The sequence below is a fragment of the Poecilia reticulata genome, chromosome 6 (assembly GCF_904066995.2).
Source record: "Poecilia reticulata chromosome 6, P_reticulata-male-v2, whole genome shotgun sequence".
In the NCBI taxonomy this organism is placed as follows: Eukaryota; Metazoa; Chordata; class Actinopteri; order Cyprinodontiformes; family Poeciliidae; genus Poecilia; species Poecilia reticulata.
This window is the reverse complement of record NC_088835.1, coordinates 22,188,635-22,204,918: the sequence shown is the minus strand read 5'-3', so window position 1 is coordinate 22,204,918 and position 16,284 is coordinate 22,188,635. Positions and strand designations below refer to the sequence as shown.

General features: G+C 35.4%; 1 long non-coding RNA gene across 1 annotated transcript in view; it reads left to right on the top strand.

Moving 5' to 3' along the window:
• The first annotated feature begins 3,815 nt into the window (after positions 1–3,815).
• LOC103466644 (uncharacterized) overlaps positions 3,816–16,284 on the top strand; it is a 105,413-nt gene continuing 92,944 nt past the window's right edge. The window contains exons 1-2 of the long non-coding RNA XR_533966.2: positions 3,816–4,363; positions 7,017–7,162. This is a non-coding gene — a long non-coding RNA (uncharacterized LOC103466644). The remainder of the gene's footprint in view (positions 4,364–7,016; positions 7,163–16,284) is intronic.

Genomic DNA, 16,284 nt, shown 5'->3' with positions numbered 1-16,284 from the left:
TCCCTGAGCTCCAATCCCACTATGAAATAAACTCAGGTACTGCACTTTTGTTCACTGATGAGACTTTCAGTGTTTGTGTCAATTCTACTGACATGCAATTGTCTTCTGACAACATATTAGCTCTCTCGTTTAAACAAGTTAACTTCTAAAAAACACATCTGAAATGCTTAAGTGAAATTTGAAGTGGTTATCATTTTTGAAAAAAAATAAATAAATAAAAATAAAACTAACAATACGTGTAGACTAAACTGAAGTTTTCCTCACAAATGAATACATTGAACACAGTGAAACCAGCTTTTCCCACTTTTAAAAAAATCTCCAAATTCCTTTTCAGTTTTCTAAACAACCAAAATGACTTATTTTTTGCTTTGTTGCTGTCTTTTCATCTTGGTTGAGCACAAAATATTATGAAATTAAAAGTCAATGATTTATTTCTAACATTCTGCATAACTTTGTCTGGTGACAAATATATGAGTTTAAGTAAATAAGACAAGTGCTTTAAGTTTGACACCCTGAATTAATTTTTGAGACTGTTATTTTTTAAGGAGGACGTACATTTCTGGACTTTTCAAGTTTTGTTTATATGGCTGACTGTTAAAGACCACTGAATGAACTGGCTTAGTTTTTTGAGGCAGTATATTGAATGAACCATGGATACAAACAAACACTGTCAGAAAAGATATATTAAATGTTCAAATGTTTTTAAGCAATAGCTGAAAGCAGGACTGCACATTACAGCGGGGAAATGAGACTGAAGTAAGGTAAACGAAAAGGCTATTTTACAGTTAAGGAATCCAGACTGAATTTGATTGTATCTAGAGCAAAATATTAAATCCTTTGAAGTCTTGTCTCTTTATCTACTTGTTCTCAGGCAGGCTGGTTCTGTTGCAGAGCCCTTTGTGATAGTCACAAGCTCCGCCCACAAGAAGCCAAAACAAACAAACAAAAAACAAAACAATTAAAGCTAAGCAATTATTTCTTACTCAAGTAAACTGTTATCAAAGTATACAAAAAACATAGCATAGAAAAAAAGAACCTGTGACCAAAAATACAATACTCAGTTTAATAGAAAACACTCAACTCAATTAATACAACGTATTGATGACGTCATGACATCATCACGTGACTTCCTACCAATGCGTATTAATCCGGAAATTGCTTTGTTTGAGTATCTGAACCGGGAAAATGCTTGACATTGAAAACCATAGACATAACATACGAGTAGACCCCGCATTGGCTGCTCCTGCGCAGGAAATACGGCGGCCATCTTGGAGCGGTCGTCCCTCCCACTTTGCTCAACCAAAACAACAGAAGATGCCTCAGCACTGAGGGGATATTGTTGTTCGGATCGATGGACTATTTATGTGAGGGCTCCACAAACAACATTTCACAAGTAAGATGGACATATTATTGTGTAAATATTATGATTAGAATATTACTTTATTGTATTTTATGTCCACCGGCGAGATACCAGCTAATATTAGCTACGGTGCTTGGTGTAATACGGGGTTCAGCCCCGCTATGAAGGCTAACTGAGATTCCGTAAATCTAAAAAAATTAATTATTCTCTAACATTGACTTAGATTATCTGACACAAGAGCCTACATTAGAAATGAAACAATGTAACATATATTATAAAACCTATATTATGTGTTATAACATTCACCAGCAAAGTTTACACAGGTGGTAAAGACTATTATTTATATGTAATTCTTTCACTATGTCAAAAGTACGATACATCCCAAATCTTCCGTTTTTGTTTTGAAGGTTTCATGAAGACACGATGTGAGTAAGAAGTGGGAAATATCTTTAAAGAGAGACGGATTCACTGCAGCACGAATGAATCTGGGATCAATCGGATTTTGGACTCAATCTCAGCTGCTGAATCTCTGAAGCTAGAAATCCTCGGCTGAAAAACATATACATATATCCAGGGGTGAAAGTAGTTTTTTAATTCTTGGGGATACTATGACAAAAAAAATAAAAAATAATAAAATAAATAAATAAATATATATATATATATATATATATATATATATATATATATATATATATATATATATATATATATATATATATATATATATATATATATATTACTTCTTTGTGTGCTTTAGAGTTTCTGTGTTAATTGGAGGGCATCCCAGTTTTCCATGTCTGGCATATAACTATTCATTTTAGCTTTTAAACTGGTTCTATTGATCCTGTGTCCAGACAGAGGGATAATCAGTAGCCTAGCATCCTGACCTGTTTGTTCTGAAGATCCTGCAGCTTCCATTTCATCTTCCATACCATACCATACCATATCATACCATACCATACCATACCATACCATACCATACCATACCATACCATACCATACCATACCATACCATACCATATCATACCATACCATACCATACCATACCATACCATACCATATCATACCATACCATACCATACCATACCATACCATACCATACCATACGAACTTTATTTATAAAGCACTTTAAAACAACCACAGCTGATACAAAGTGCTGTACATTAAAACACAACATAACATTAAAAAAATAAAAACTCTTACAGTTTAAAAACAAAAACATACAATTTAAAACTAGATCCCGCTGGAGTTGAAAGCCGAAAGTCAAGTAAAATAGATGGGTTTTAAGACGAACTTTAAAAGTGGACATGGTGCCTCCTCACCCTGACTCTCATACTGACAGGAGGAACCACAGAGCTCTGTTAGGTTAAAGCTCATCTTCTGAAGTTTGGATATTTTTCTTCCAACAGGTTCCAGAGGAATCACCTCAAACCAGATGTTGGACTGGATTTTATTTCACAGTCATTTGTGAATGTTAGAGCCTGATTTTCAACAGTGGAGCTATAACGGTTGACAAAGGTTATCATTTTGGAGAAAGTCTCATCAACATCAATATTTCCACTAAATAAGAGGCAAAAATCAAAATTGTTTGATAAAGGAAAAGCCTCTCAGACTCTGAGCCTGACAGCACCAAACTATTTTTTTTATATTAGACAATTCATTTAATTTCACATAATTCTGCGGTAGAAGCCATTTGTTTGTTAAATACTTAATGAAACATATTTACCGTGTTTCATATTTACCTCGTTCTTGGACCAAGAACGAGGTAATTGGTCCAAATTTGTAGTTTATTGAACGTTCAGAAACTACAGCGGCTGTGATGCACCAAGGCAAAGGTAAAAAAAGGTAAAACAACCCGAACAGGTGATCAACTCTAAACCACTCGCACCTTTTTACTCCCTCTCTCTCTCTCTCTCTCTCTCTCTCTCTCTCTCTCTCTCTCTCTCTCTCTCATTTAAGCACACCCGTTGCTATGGCAACGACCTGCGCTCCACAAGCCGACCCGATATTGGTTAAAAACATTCAGTCCGTTACGATATTAGGTTTGCAGGCATAATATTCATTTTGCGATCATTAATAAACCTCCCTGAACACAGCGGTGGTTGATTAGTTAATTTTAAACTCCTGCTCTGCTCGTTATTTTGATAATGGAACCGAAACGCACAGAATTTCGCAACACCTTGTTGAAACAATAATTACTGAGATTGTTCGTTGGGTCATTAATTTGAACATGTTTTGTTGATTTTTGTTGTTGTTGTTCTTTCATAAAGTTACGAACGTTTTAAGTCAGTCACAGGAGGACATGCTGGTCTCAGCCTCCTGGCTGCGTTCAGTTTGTCACCTAATGCAATGCCGAGATTTACTCAAAACCTTCCGCGATCGTCGTGTTGCAGCCCTGCTCTAAGCACGAACAGTTCAGAAACAATATGAAATGGGGAAAAGGGTATTCATTAACTCATTAAGTCGTGTTTTAGATTGTTCTTGAAAAACTAATCACTGTGTTTGTGTTTGTATAGTTATATAAATATGTATTGATATTACTAAATAATTTATTAAATAAATTATGAACGGCTGTGTGCTTTGTAATATGCTCTTCATACATTGATATCAGAATATTCCATTCCTATTCTATTATAGCCACTAAGCATATTTAAATATGCTGAACTATGTATTAAAAACATACTTAAAAATACAATTGTTTATAAATGTAGCTAGATGTTTGAATATTGTTTCCAGTAACAAAAAAACGTGTTATGATCGATTAAATGCGCTGATACGTCATTTTGCCTGCTAAACACATAATGCTGAGTGGAGTGGTGGACCGCTCCAAGATGGCCGCCCTAACTCTTGTCAGCGACAATAGGCGAGAGCGGTCCATGAGGCATTTACTCTTATATTATGTCTATGTTGAAAACTACCAGCTAGGATGGATATGACAACTAAGGCAGGAACAGTGAGTGTGCACCCATGACGAAGCGCGCCAGTTTGTGCAGAAACCAAAAAGTAAGTTCTTTAAGCCTACGTATGTGCTTGCATGTCGGCACTGACTTTATTGTAGGACTACGTCCCAGCTTGTGACGGCTTCATACATTTTTTTCATTCAGTACCCAATATTTCGCGTACAAAAGGCTATTGAAAAAGCTATTCAAATTAGTTCACATGCTCTTAATCTATTTAGTTATTAAGTAACCTGTGTTAATTTATCAGTTTATAGAGGATTTTTACCAAACCTTTCCCGCAGCCCAGACCCTCCAGATTCAGACAATACCCAGATATCTTTTTGTTGGGGTAAAATAAACCTGTGTAAAGACAAATCAGTACAAATCCAGACTTTCTCCAACTGTGGTCTCTGGACCACTGTTGGTCCGTGGGGGCACCCTAGTGGTCCTCGAGGTACTGCATGTAAACAACCGCTCATTTACCGTGACGTGAGCTCAACGTGTGACGCTACAGTTAGCTTACAAAGGATTGTGTTTAAAAATAGTGATGGCTAAATGGCTTAAGACTGGGTCACTAAAAGGAACACCTGAAAATACTAGCGGAAAGTTTTTCAGGGTGTGATGCAGAACTGTTGTTTTTGAACACTATTACGATACATAGCACTGTGTCTGTGCGGGATGTTATATGATGGTGACAAGGCGGTGAACAGAGCTCCGCCTCACGCTAACTAAATAAAATAATGTATGTTGTACTATCTACTGGCTGAAAGAAAAGGTTTGTTTTTGCCAAAGCAACTCAAGTCTATTTTTCTTTTATTATGCTTCTAAATTACAAATAGCCCTGAAATATTATTAGTGCACACAACACTCATATTAAGCAACTTTTTTTATTTTCATGTCTTTTCTATCATTGGAAAGCTTAGAATCTACACTTTCAGAATCTGTAAATAACTCAAAACACCTGAGTAGACTTGTTCATGGTTTTATTGTGGCCAACTACAATTACAAAATAGCACCACCCCTCATGTTAGGAGGAACAAAAACAATGACTTAAGAGACTAATATTTTCATTTCAGGTTATATGTTCTTTTTGTTGCGGGGCAATTTCAAATGAGGTGGTCCGGAAATGTTTGTTAAATGGGGCAAGCGATTCTCAGGCTTCAGAAACACTCCTTTTAGACCATCAGACTTTCAACCAACATAATGCTTAGGATTAGTAACCCAATGCTTTTTGGACCATGCACATTTGTGTGGAACCACCATAAGTGGTTCCACACAAATGTGCATGGTCCAAAAGGTTTCCTCGCTATATATTTTTTGAGAAGTAATTGATGCAGATGAACTAAACAATTGTTACAAATGGCATTCACAATGTTTCAACCTGCCATGGTGCTTTTTCAGCAATGTGTACTTTTTCTTTTAAACCGTATTTTTTTCTACACTTTAAAGTCTCATTTGTGATATACTCCTTTATTAAAACGCTTGTCAAAGGTGACACAGGAACTATGTCTTATGTCACATTATGAGAAGTTGAAGTAAAAGATAGGACACATGCCTGGGTCATCATGGCAATCTTCCAAACAGCCTTTAAACAGTGTTTCACAATTGATAAACAACCGTGGTTGTAATTAATATTGTACATTCAGAGTAAAAGGCATTCTACATAATTACTCCAGTGTCTCCTTTAGAAATATGCACATTCAGTGTTATTATAAAGCACGCCAGTATATCATATTAAGTCATAAATAATGGTAGTGGAATTAATTAATTCTATATGTGCCCCTCCCGTTTGTGTGTTACTTTACATTCAACTATGTCAGCATTTATTGATGCACTCTTTAAACAATGACAATTTATATGGCTTTTTAAAGACAGCTATTTTGTGATTCGCTAATGGTGTTGCAATTAAGATGGTGTATGTAAGGCCTCTAGAATTAGGCTGTCCTTATTTTATGAGAGCATTTATTCGCAGGAATAATCAACAGAAATTGGTCTGGGCTACACAAAATCCAATAAATGGGACTTCCTGATATTGTTGAGTTTGACAATATTTATGATTTTTCTTTTTCTTTTATGGTATTATTCACTCTCTTCTACATTTGTACTGATTTAAATAGGATTGGGTTACTTCTAAAAACCTGGTGATATAAGCACAACTGTTGATTAGTGAAAAGAAGTTCTGTTTTATTCACAATGAAAACGACATTTTTTTGCCTCTTCCATTTACATTTAAACTATTGTTTGATAGATTAGATTAAACATAATATTGGGTCAATAAAAACCAGAAAACTAACGCAACGTTTTTGAGAAAAGTTAATCCTAATACATGAAATACAGGTTTTATGGATCGTAAGCTGTGTTCCAAAATTTTAATCAATGTAGAAAAGCTAAATCCATATATGACCACTTGTTATAATATACGTAACGACTGTGTTTTACAATAAACACACTGGTTTGTGAACTGCACATTTCACAACATGTGAAAACTGCATATTTTGTGAAAAGTTTTTGCGTTTTCACAAAATGCGGTCCGATTACATTGCAGTAATTGGACCAGGGGAGGATTGGCCATCAGAAGGTTTGGGGCTTTAAAATGGAAACTTCGATTAAAGGTCTTCTAAACACTAACTTAAACATAGTACCCAAAGTGCTGCCGCACAAACAATTTCAAAGTGGTTGAAGCTTTTGTAACCTTTATTTTCTTTTTCCTTTTAAAGGTTGTCAGTTGCCCCAAGTGCAGACTGTATTACAACAGGACGACAACTGGAGAGCTGCTTTCAGTCAGAGTCAAGCGTAAAGCACTCACCTCCCTAAACCTTGGACAACAGCAAAAAGATAGCCTTTCGTGAGATAGTCTTCACCTGTAAGTACCAATATTCTGGTGTTTTAATCTGCAATATCCTGTGGCGTGAACTCTAATCACACCTGTATTGATGCCTTTTACTTGACAACAGAAAAATTATAGAACTTGTTTACTCTTATTAGTCATTATGTCTATAGAAAAATGTCTTTACATTCAGAATATGGAGATGTTGCAACTATAATGTTAACATTATTGACTTGAGAAGTAGTGTTACAGACCAATAAACTCCAAATACAACTATAACTACCCCAAAACAGTTAACAAGTCCAGGGTGGGTTTATCAGCTTCGTAATCAATAAACTGCATCTTACAATATAATGCCAATGATGAGATGCATTAAATAAACTGAACCTGCAAACACTGACTTGGCCCGGCACTCAATCAAGATAGACTCCGAATCAAAGTTGTACTGCAACAGAATACAATTTGACAAGCTATACATATCTAAGAAACTATACAAGTCATTTACATTTCTTTTAAAGTGACAAAAATGAGTAATGTAATATTTTAGTCAACAAATGTTCTGTGTAACTTTAGTTATCTTTAAAAACATCAACTTCATTTAAACATCATTAGTCTTTTCTCCTCTCGGTTTTGAACCATATTTCCATCTTGTTAAGATAGAGTTACTGTCTTTTCTCTCTAATCTCCAACAACATTTGTTTGGAATATGTTGCCTGTCATACATAATCATTAAGATATCAGTTTATTTATAAACTATATCATATTTATAAGCTATATAAACTACTTATATAATCAAAATATTATGATATTGTGGTGTCTAAAGTTAAAAATTGTTTTCTAGTGTTAGCATTACCCTCTTATTTACCACTACCATTATGACTCTGCCTATAGTTTCATTTGGAGTCATACTGGGGATAGATGGCTTCCTCCATATTAATTGGGATATGTCATTAAAAGACTTGCCTAGCTTTCATCAAGCATCATCAAATTATTTTTATGCTTGTTAGGGAAGCTAAGTAGAGTTTTAACACCAAATTTATCTTAATATGCACTAATATGCACAGTGAAAACTTTCCACTACCGCAAAAGTTGATGTGTCCTGTGTTCTTATTTTCGCCATTTGGAGTGCAGCCAGTCAGTGCAATAACCTTCTCATGGATTGGCTACCTTGAAAATACCAGCCAATGGCGTGTCAAGTAGCTTTGCATCTAGGAGTTTCAGCTTCTCCAGCTGTGTTGTTTTTGGAATACTTTAGATATGCTCTACAAAAACCCCCAAAACAAAACACAAATAGGAAGATTTTCCACATATAAATTGAAGTTATTGTCCACCCATAAATCTGTGAATACTGAACCACAAATAGACTGGGGTCTATTTTAAATTGCAGTGATGTCAGTTCTGTTCCAGACGGAACCGGCCTGTGTGCTTTTTTTTTTTTTTTTTTTTTTAAACCCCATAAATTAAGTGCATCAGTGCTGCTGTGCACAGCCACCCTTGTGGTCGCTTTGGAGCTTCGTAGGCAGTGAAACGTCAGAAGGGGTTAGTCTGAAATTTTGCAAACTAATAGGAGACATAATTAAAAAAAGAAAGGAAGAAAGAGCAGTGGGTTAAATTAGTTAAAATGCCTAAAGGGAAAAAAAAAGGAGAGGGAGGGGTAGGGGAGAAAAACAACAAAACTTTGTGCAGGATGGAACCAAATGTGCCAAAATAACAGATATTTTATGTGGTGGAAGGGCTAAGGTTATGATGACACTGGACCAATCAGCATGAGTAGCTGGATGGCCATGAAATTACCAATCATCATCCTGAGACTCTAACCAGTCTTGGTGTGTTTGTGCTTTTTAAAGTTTAGGGCAGACATTTTCTGATTGACCAGAAAAAGGCATACGATTCATTTTTGCAAAACAAAAACATTTGGTGTAATGTTGTATTTTTGCTCTATCACTATGAATTATTTGCAAAAGTGCTGTAAGGTTTATCATTGTTGCTGTTAAGTTGCAGTCAAGGACAGTGTCAGCTGTGGTTATGGAGTTGGAAGAGAGGGACAGAATAATGTCAGCCTGAGTAGGAGTGAGAAAGTTGAGGAGGAGATTGATGCATTGGGACAGGAGAAGGAGAAAGAGATGCAAGAGGAGGATGAGAAACAGCAGAGAGGAGTAGGAAAGAATAAGGTGACAGGATCAGGTACATATTAGGTTGGTATTGCGTCTTTCCTGTCGATTATATTAACTCTTAAAGATCAAAAAGTTGTGGTCCAAATCTCAGATTTTTGACATCTGAAAATGTAAAAAAAAAATCAAAATTTTCCTTCATGGCTTTTCCTTCCTTCTGGAAGTTGTTTAAGTTGTTTTTTATTCTCCAATATATGCTTTGATTTTTATAAGCTGAAACTTATTCGCTGATTTTTATTTAAAAATGTTGTCATTAAGCACATAAACAAACACACACACACTCGGTCATTTTGATCGTTGAAAACATTTAGTGTTTTTATTCCACAAACAATGTTTTTTGTTTCAAAGATTTTGGCTTTTGTCTGGTGCAGGATAGGATATACGGCCTCTCCGTATGAAGGTATGGGCTGGACTTCCACCCACCTCTTAACGCAAACTTGACATTACAATGGTTGATGTGGCAGTTAGTTGTTTATGAATATTTGTAACGGTAGGTTTGCTCTTCTGTAGTAATGCATAACGTAGTACGTTGGAATATACCGTATCACACCAGACATTAGGTTGTCAATATAAAGTATTTGCAACATGGAAAAATATTAATAATTATAGTTGTTAGTACAACTTATAGCCCTTTGTTTTAATGCTACCCCTAACAAACTGCCTATATAAAAGATAAGATTTTTTTGTTTTTTCAGTTGCCCACGCCTTCAGTTCAAACAAACATTTCTAATTTTGTTGAATTAATCTAAAAATGCATTAAACCATATTTAACCCAATAAACCCACCCCCCCAAAAACATGATTTGTTTTATTTGGTGTTAATGTATTAAATTAAACCCTTGTGTGTGTTTTGTATAGAGCATCTGAAAGCATGACATTTTTCTAGTTTCTGTTCCTGCAGTGGATTTTCCTTTCTCTTTTTGTTTTGATAAATACGAGATGTTGTCTTTGATGACTGCTCAACAAAGAAAGAGCTGTCTTCAGCTGTAACCTCTCTGCACCAGAATCTGGAACATGACACATGTCAGGCTGTGATAAATGGTGCAGAGTCTCAGTAATTTTACCAGGAATGCCCTTGAGATGCCCAAAACCCCAATTGCAAATGCTATTGTTGAATTAAACCATAACAAGAAATCCCTTGTTGTTGACATGATAGGAACCACACAGAAAATGCAGGATTTCTTTCAATTCTCTCCAGGATTTACCTGTAGTATTTTGGTCAGTGTATAATATGGTTTGTGTGGATTCATGCATAAGAAAAGAAGCAGTTCCACAATATGTGCTATGATGTAGGGGGAGAATTTAGCCTTTTAGATTTTTTTTTCCCTTAACAAGACACTGGCATAAGAAATGTTTTGTTGATAGTCAAAATACAATAATAATGCATATCAATAATGCTTTTTTATTTGATGGCACTTTTCTAAAACCAAAGATTGCCTTACAAAAAATAACAGATCAATATAGCCTCAATAAACAATCATTTAAAAAGCAAACCCATAAACGAGATTTGACAACTGTTAAATGTATGTTAAAGTGAGTATTACAGTTTGAGCTAATTTAAATGAGGGAAGTTAATCTATATAAGTAGGAAGTGAGTTCCAGAGCTGACGAGCAGTGGCTGAAAGCTCTGTTCCCCATGGTGACATATAGGCAAAAATATACTAAAATAAAAATATTTTCAAAGTATTCAAAATTACCTAAATCTTGTAGATGTGTGAATAATTTGGGGCGTCGCTGTTTATGAGCTATTAATTTCTTCATGTTAAGTTCAACACTAACTATAATTGGAACCTGCAGGTTAATATTTATAATCAGTTGATGCAAATGCATTAGCAGCAAAAACAAAACGTCTAAACTGGGTATGTACACGCTCAGTTTTAAATAACCATATACCTCTAAACGATGTCTCCCATGGCTACACACTAGTAAACCCTACTTACTATTAATGAAAGTTATGAATAGAATGTGACAAATAGTTTGCAGAGCCTATCCCCGTGGAGGCTTCTCTGTAAAAATAACATCCATGAATGGGGGGGAAAAAAGAGAGCTGAATTATTGTCTCTGGTGTTCTTGTTCGGGCTCTCTAAGCACTCTTGTGTGTGGTGAATTGCCCAGCAATTAATCCAAAAACTCTGGCTAAACTACCCTCTGTGATATCCTTTCCATCCTATGACTAATAGAACGGTGGAATCTTAATTAGGAAGGAGTGCGCTGCAGATGTATTAGAGTAGCGATGGGAAAACAGATGAGGCCATCACGCCACACAGCAGGGAGCTGAGAAGTCTGGTCCCCCATCGCTGTGTCCTATTCATAATGCCACGAGTGTGCCACATGCCTCTGCTGTCATCTGCATAGTGCCACCAGGGGCCCCCAGGGGCCGGGGCAGTCTTCGCTATCCGACACTCGAGTTTACCCTGTCACTGCTACGATTTGTTACATTGGCTCGTTTAACAGAAACGTCATCATCCCATTGACCTCAGAAATCCTTTTTGCGTTAAGTAAGAATCAGCCACAATTAATGTTTAAGTCAATTATAACTTGATGAATTTTACTTTTGCTGCAGAAAATCAAAATTTGATGTACTTTATGGGATTTAATGATGTGAACAACTAGTTTTATATTTGAAAGTAATGTGTTAAGCAAGTATAGTAAACATTTTTTTTTCTCAGAAAAAAGTTAACTGGACCTTTTAAAGTTAATACATGGGAGCAGGAACAAATAAATCATGTAGCCATATTTGCATAATGGTGTCCTATGTTTGGTCCTGTTTTATTAATTTATTTCCATGGTGGCCACTGAGGTTCAGTTTTGAAAAATAGCCATAGTTTGACTGTGTCTGTTCAGCTGGCTGCCTTCAATTTTATACCTGCAAAGTTTCAATCTAAACCCTCCCTGCGTCCTTTAACATTTGTTGCCCACACCAACTCCCTTCCCCCCCCAAATTTTTTCACCCCTTTTTTCAGGATTACTGGTACAGACTGCACTTGCACTGTTATTTTCAACCTTGGTGGACAGGGGCTCCAGTATGTATTCTGGAAATACTTCAAAGAAAAGCAAAAAGGCAGCAATTTTCTGCTTGAATATCCCTCTGACTAAATCCATTGATCATCCTCGGGGTTCCTGAGAGAGAGGGAGTGAGATGGAGAGGCATGTTTTATCCTCTAATAACTCCTACCTTCACCCTTTCCTGCCTCTCTGTTGTTGTGTTGTTGTTGGTCGCACTTCTGCTCTATTCCTTGGAGAGCTGCTGAGATTGAAGTTATTTTATGCTTCGGCTCCCCGGGCCCCAATTTGAAAACTCTTGTGTGTCAGTTTTCACACACTCCTGTCATATGGCATGGAGTACTGCAGGATTTTACCTTTTTACTTTTTTCTGTGAAGGCATCTTGTGGGGCATTGGACTTCTTTTGACAAATAGGTCACACAAAGTGGACTATTAAATGTTAGTTTGAAAATTTGATGAAGTCCTTCTTATGTCAGTTCAATGTTAGTGTTTAGTAAATTGTGACTTATTAGTAAAAGTTTTGATAGGACAGGTATAAAAAGGTGACTGATACATAAAGGAGAATGTATCAGGCAATTAAGTGTGTGACATAACGTTTTAGAGATAATGATGAATAGAATTTTGTCCATCTTTAAATTTATCAGTAAACATAGAGGTATAGAGGCAAGACTCAGAATATTACAAGGAGCATCTCATCTTGTCCAGTTTAAGATACTAAATAACTTATGTGAACTACTATGAAAACAAAGAGGGAAGGAATTTTTCCAATGCAGCAACATAGGTCTTCTGGCTAGTAGAGTCCAAAAGACTATCATATTCATTTTATGACCATTCAAATGCCTCCTCTGGGGAACAATGCCAAGGAACGAAACACTGGCGCATGGATCAAATGGCTTTCCTTAAAATTTTAAAAAGAGTGGTGAAGATTAACTGCCAAAAATGATGCAAGACTGAACATGTCCAGAACAGATGCAGAATGGTAGCGATACACTGTTTACATTTAATAATGCTTGTGAATAAGCACAATGCTGCAATACACTGTATTTAACAAGTTAAATATCTCTATCGGCAGAAAAAGTAAAGCAATAGATAAGTATTTTCTATTTTTTTAAAATAAACAAAATATATTGACATAGCTGTTCAGTTGTCAAAAGTTTTTTTCTGGTGTTTTTCTTTCTTTCTACTCCTCTGATTTGTCTTCCCAGTTAAAATGACAGAGTGACAGAATAGAGGAGGAAGATGCTTTTGACTTGGATGGGTTTCAAGTTATTTCCTGCTGTCCTTCTCTTGTTGTGGTTCTTGCAAATTTGTTTGCATTGTTTTACACATCCTACCAGTAGAGGTGTGTAATATTGCATGCTTTCATATCGATATGATACCAAGTAAATACAGACCCTACGCTGATGCTGATGCTGATGCCAATGACGATACCAATACTGACACGTATTATACACCATTAAACTTCTGACCTTAAGCTGTTTATGTGGTTTTTCTTTTTAATTATTTTGTTAACACCTAGGACAGAATCTAGATACGTTTATAGATGTTTACTGAAGTTACATTATAAACACAATAGAAAAACAGAAATTTGTGTGTATTGTGTGTATAAGGCCAAATGTAGCCAAAATGTAGCTGAGAAATTACATTACCAAAATAAAGTGTAATTTCACGAGGGACTCTGAAACCAAAGTATTGATCTTATCATGCTAACTTGGTGAACATGTTTATTTGTTGTCTGTGTAATGGAAGATTGAAGCGAATGGTGGAAAAAAAAAAAACAATATGAGAAAACATCTTTATCAAGCTAGCTAACATCATTTGTTAATATTAAAGGAATGCCATTTAATATGTTTTATAGGATTAGTGTATTTTTTTCTTAACAACCTGACTTCAGACAAAATTTAAAACAATAAGCATTTCACACGTGAGTACGCCAACCTTTTTATGACATGATAGAAACTTTGTTTTCTATTGCTGGATTGCCAATGCCCAAGCCTTTGACATTTGTGATGTACTCTGCCAAGAACATTAAGTATCTGAAAGTGATAAAGCTTCAATTTGCTAGACCATTAGACTAATTACTGCAATAATTAAGTAACTACTTGATTAGAACTAATGGGTACCTAATTATCCAGGAAGAAAGGATCAGGTGGTAATTTATAGAGTCAAGCTGATGTCTTCTGACATAGAAATGCCGAAACATAGGGGATCAAAACTGGTGAGAACAAAAAGTAAATGATTTTTGAGTGTTTACGTACCCCCCTGTGGATAAAGCAAACAGTTTGCTAGTATCCCACCACATGAGTGAGCTGATTTTTTTAATGGAGCACGATACACATCAATACAGTGTATAGGATGATTACCCACTATCTATTTTCTAATTAATCCCCAAGCTAAGGCTGATCTCAGTAATATTGATACTGATTAACAGAGATAAGGAACCATTTTATTGAACTTGACAGAACTTATTTAAAGGATAGTCAGACATTTTAGATTGTGCTATACTGTTAATCTGCATAATAATATTTGCATTTGCAAAAATATACACATTACAGACAATAAAACCATTAAGCAGTGCATTGCTGTACATTCATTAAAAAAACCTACAAGAATGAATTGGTACATTTATTTTTGTATAAGTGTAGTGAAATTGATGTAAGTTCAACAAACGCATCCCATGCCAATGGTTCCATAGATATTGTATTGGTTTTGTTTTGTTTATAAAAAGACTTATTGATATACAAGTACATGTTGTTTTTATAATTCATACTGCATTCAGCGTAATTCAATACAAACACACTTTAATTCCAAAGAAATATCACATATGAAATCTATCCATGTTTCATCAACAAATTATTTCATATAAGTGGGCAGGAAAGTTCTCATCTAGTGTTATGACGATGCTCAGGGCGTTCCAGTTGTAAAATAAACAACCAAAAAACAAAAAACTCCCAATAAAATCTGACAGCTGTGGTTACACACCATAACAGCTTTCAAAAAGTTGCAACAAATATCCTTCCAAAGCAAAAAAGTCTATTAAAATAGTGAAGATTCATCCTCAAAAAGATAAGTAAGAAAAGTTTCATGAAGAATAAATGGCAAAGAATATAAAAGTTACTCCAACAAGTTGGCTCCTTGTGCAACACTTATTGGATATGAAAATGGCAACATATTAAATGTACTGACTGTATGACCAGTTTGTATTAAACTTTGCAAGCACAATCTTTCAGTAGCGGCTTATCAGGTAAAAGGCTAATAATAACTTGAACAAACTCATTCTTAAGAGTGACCTAGAGACCCTGACACAACTGATTGACATTAATATTATGAGGTAGCATAATTTTATCATCTCATCATTTCTTATGCTATGAAAGAGGTTCATTAAAGTTTGAATAGATTGTTCAACAATTTTGTCCCAGGGCTTAGTTAAAACGACCACAGACCACAGTCTGCATAAGTTGGTAAAAGAAGTAACCCCCCGCCCCATGTCCTTCACCACAAGAAAATGCCCTGCACCTGAAAACCCCCCTGCAATTTTGACTAAGACGCCAAAGGCCACCAAGCATCCCCGAGTTCAGTAACTAGTACTGCTACCCAACTGTACAGACTCATTCAGTAAATTAGACTGTTATTGAAAAGTTCATTTATTCAACTAAATTCACTAAGTGAAACACATTATATAGATTTGTTGCATACAGACTGTTGTTCTCAAGCCTTTATTTCTGTTGATGCTGATTTTCTACTCGCAACTAATGAAAACCCAATACTTAAGATTAGAATATAACATCAGACCAATAAAAAGATATTTCATAAAGAAATGTGGGATTGATAAAAAGTATGTTTAATACCTTTTTTAAAGCTTGTTACTTGAAAAAAACATGCTTTTAATCTGACAAGCAAGCCTCACTGTAATATGTTTTAATGACCATATATGACTGTCGTGCAATACAAAATAACGGGTGCAAATTATTTCTATATTATATG